The 2,966-nt window shown below is 37.1% G+C and overlaps 1 long non-coding RNA gene across 1 annotated transcript; it reads right to left on the reverse strand.

The window, feature by feature from the left end:
- Positions 1 to 273: 273 nt before the first annotated feature.
- LOC149922423 (uncharacterized) lies at positions 274 to 743 on the reverse strand. Its single transcript, XR_016477445.1, has 3 exons — positions 723 to 743; positions 561 to 662; positions 274 to 499 (listed from the first exon to the last, which is right to left on the reverse strand). It is a non-coding gene; the product is annotated as an uncharacterized LOC149922423 (long non-coding RNA).
- Positions 744 to 2,966: the final 2,223 nt, after the last annotated feature.

Here is a 2,966-nt window from a genome sequence, read left to right on the forward strand (position 1 = left end):
ATACTCCTGCTCCACGGAAAAACTATAAAAGCTTCCATACTACAGGAGTTATAAATTAATGTAAGTACAAAGGCCAATAATTACGGCATGGTGAATAGTACAGAAAAAGAGTGACAGAAAAGAGAGCCGAAAAGGCTGAAAATGTGAGGGTTGGAAGAACCCAGGTGCAAAGTAAGAAACTAGAGAAAGAGAATAGAAATAAAATGAGCAGAAGAGTAGATTAGTGCAAAAGCTGAAGTTAGGGTACCGGCAGTGGAGGTGTTACTTGCCAAATCGGTACAGGCAAGCGCTTCTTTTTTTTTAAAGTTTTCTTAAAATTTCCATATATTTGGGTGGGTGGCACAAATATGCGATGATAAACCACGATGCCAGGCTTCCGCAGCGTTGTTTGTCTTGTCTAGACCTCGTACCACTGCATCGTAATGATTCCACATGTGTATAGGAAAGCGAGCCTGTCTTGTTCGTACAGTTCTTCCAATAAAATTGTCCTCGAAATAATCTAATAATGGTTGTAAGTTAGGAGGTAAGAGTTCAGCTAGTTTGATAAATACTTCTTTTACGTCCTCTGGCGGAACCAATGCGAGACTAGGAACCATTCGACATTCGGGATCATTCTCGTATAAAACTTGAAGGCCACCTCGTTCAACTACTCTGTAAACACACTGGCAAAGGTGAAAGAATCAGCAACGGATATCAACTAGGGGATATACTTCTTGAACCACCTTTATAGAAGCCATCTCAAAGTCGGTCATAACTGACTTGAATTGTGTAAAGATGGAAAAATAATGACGGAACTACTTTAAATGTCCCATCTATGTACCACGATTCCGTCCATTTTAGAAGTCCAATACCAGTAGAACTTGTGAATATAATGAATCGCAGAAATCTAGTTTTCAGGCTGGTAACTTTGAATTCATCTGCAATTTCAAGACTTGCTATGGACTCTGGCAAAGGAACTGGAATGTTATTTTTTGAGCGATTTCGCCTGTAAAGATATTTAACTAGTTATACATCGCTGCAGTAATAAAATAAAATAAAATAAATACCTTAAATTTTGCTTAATAGTAAATTTCGGAGGCAAATAAACCCTGAAACCTTCACTTATTTCACTTACTACTTCTGCAAGTATAGTTTGATTTGTAGAATCGGTTGTTGTTGCTTTGAACTTCATTTCTTCATAGGCAAACTTGGCTTCAACTTGTGAGACTGATGCCAAATGCGAATGTCGGTTTATTTGTTTGACTACATTTCCACCTACAGCATGCACTCTGGCTTTACGCACTTCTTTTCGGTGACATTGCCAATACGTCTTGTCTCCTAGTTTCCTTTCTTTAACGTATTCATGGTTATCGATTACTAACTTTACAACCCCACGCTAACGTTTAAGGAACATTGCCATAGCTAAAATAAATTGAAATTGGAGAATCTCGATTTATATATATATATTGCGTGTATTTTTTATTATTTTATTTTTACGCACCGAAATGGCCTACGCACCGAAATGGCCTACGCACCGAAATGTCCTACGCACCGAAATGGGCTACGCACAGAAATGACCGCACCGAAATGACCGCACCGAAATGGCATACGCACCGAAATTACCGGCACCGAAATGGCCTACGCACCGAAAGTTACCGCATCGAAATAGACTGATCCCATTTGAAGTAGTCCGTGCGCGAAGAGTTAGAGTTCTTTCTATTGAAGAACTTTAGTTTTGGTATAGCTCTACCTGGTGGGGTCTAGGTAAGTTCGGTGGAAAAAAATTTGGTGTAAGGAATTCTCTGTAAGGAAAATTCAATGAATATTATCTATTTTTAAGCTCTATTTTCTAGTCCCGCTTCATGTCGCACACTGACGTTCTATTTCTTTTAAAGGGAATATAACCTCTGGTATTTCTGTCACCCTCCGAGGGTTCCAATAATAATAATAATAATAATAATAATTTTTATTATCGTTCATTGTTAAGAGAGTTGTACATAGGGGGGTGGCCTAGGTCACAGGTGACTTGTGAGCCCTGGTTTTTATATATTCTGCGTAGCATAAGTAAATTAATTTCACAACATGGCAAAAAGTAAAATAAGTAAAACAAATCAAAAAGTATATATATATTAAATAGATAAAATGATTGTGATAGTTTAACACTCGATCATAAAATACAATTTTAATCTACATGGCCTCGTTGGAGCTTATATCAATTGAGTTCGCAACCCTATTAATCAGTTTTATACCATTACTAGCTTTAATACCCGGCTTCGCCCGGTGTCTCTTTGATTTGTACGTAATAAAATTAACTAAGTTTGTTCTTTAATTAGCCGACTGAAAAGCTAATTAAGATTTAAAAACCCAGCAAATCCGGTAACTTTCAATACGTTAAAGAATACGGGCGAAAAGCAAAACTCGCTAACTTTTAATACGCGAAAGAATACCGAAAAATAATACGGTAAAGAATACGGGTGAAAAGGAAAACTCGCTAACTTTCAATACGCGAAAGAATACCGAAAAATATTCCGGTACACGAACATCATAACTCGAAAGAATACCGAAAAATAATACGGTAAAGAATACGGGCGAAAAGCAAAACTCGCTAACTTTCAATACGCGAAAGAATACCGAAAAATAATACGGTAAAGAATACGGGCGAAAAGCAAAACTCGCTAATTTTCAATACGTGAAAGAATACCAAAATATAATACGGTACGCGAAAATCAAAACTCGAAAGAATACCGAAAAATAATACGGTAAAGAATACGGGCGAAAAGCAAAACTCGCTAACTTTCAATACGCGAACGAATACCGAAAAATAATACGGTAAAGAATACGGGCGAAAAGGAAAACTCGCTAACTTTCAATACGCGAAAGAATACCGAAAAATATTCCGGTACGCGAAAATCAAAACTCGAAAGAATACCGAAAAATAATACGGTAAAGAATACGGGTGAAAAGCAAAACTCGCTAACTTTCAATAC

The sequence above is a fragment of the Leiobunum rupestre genome, chromosome 11, assembly GCF_980474605.1.
Source record: "Leiobunum rupestre chromosome 11, qqLeiRupe1.1.hap1, whole genome shotgun sequence".
In the NCBI taxonomy this organism is placed as follows: domain Eukaryota; kingdom Metazoa; phylum Arthropoda; class Arachnida; order Opiliones; family Sclerosomatidae; genus Leiobunum; species Leiobunum rupestre.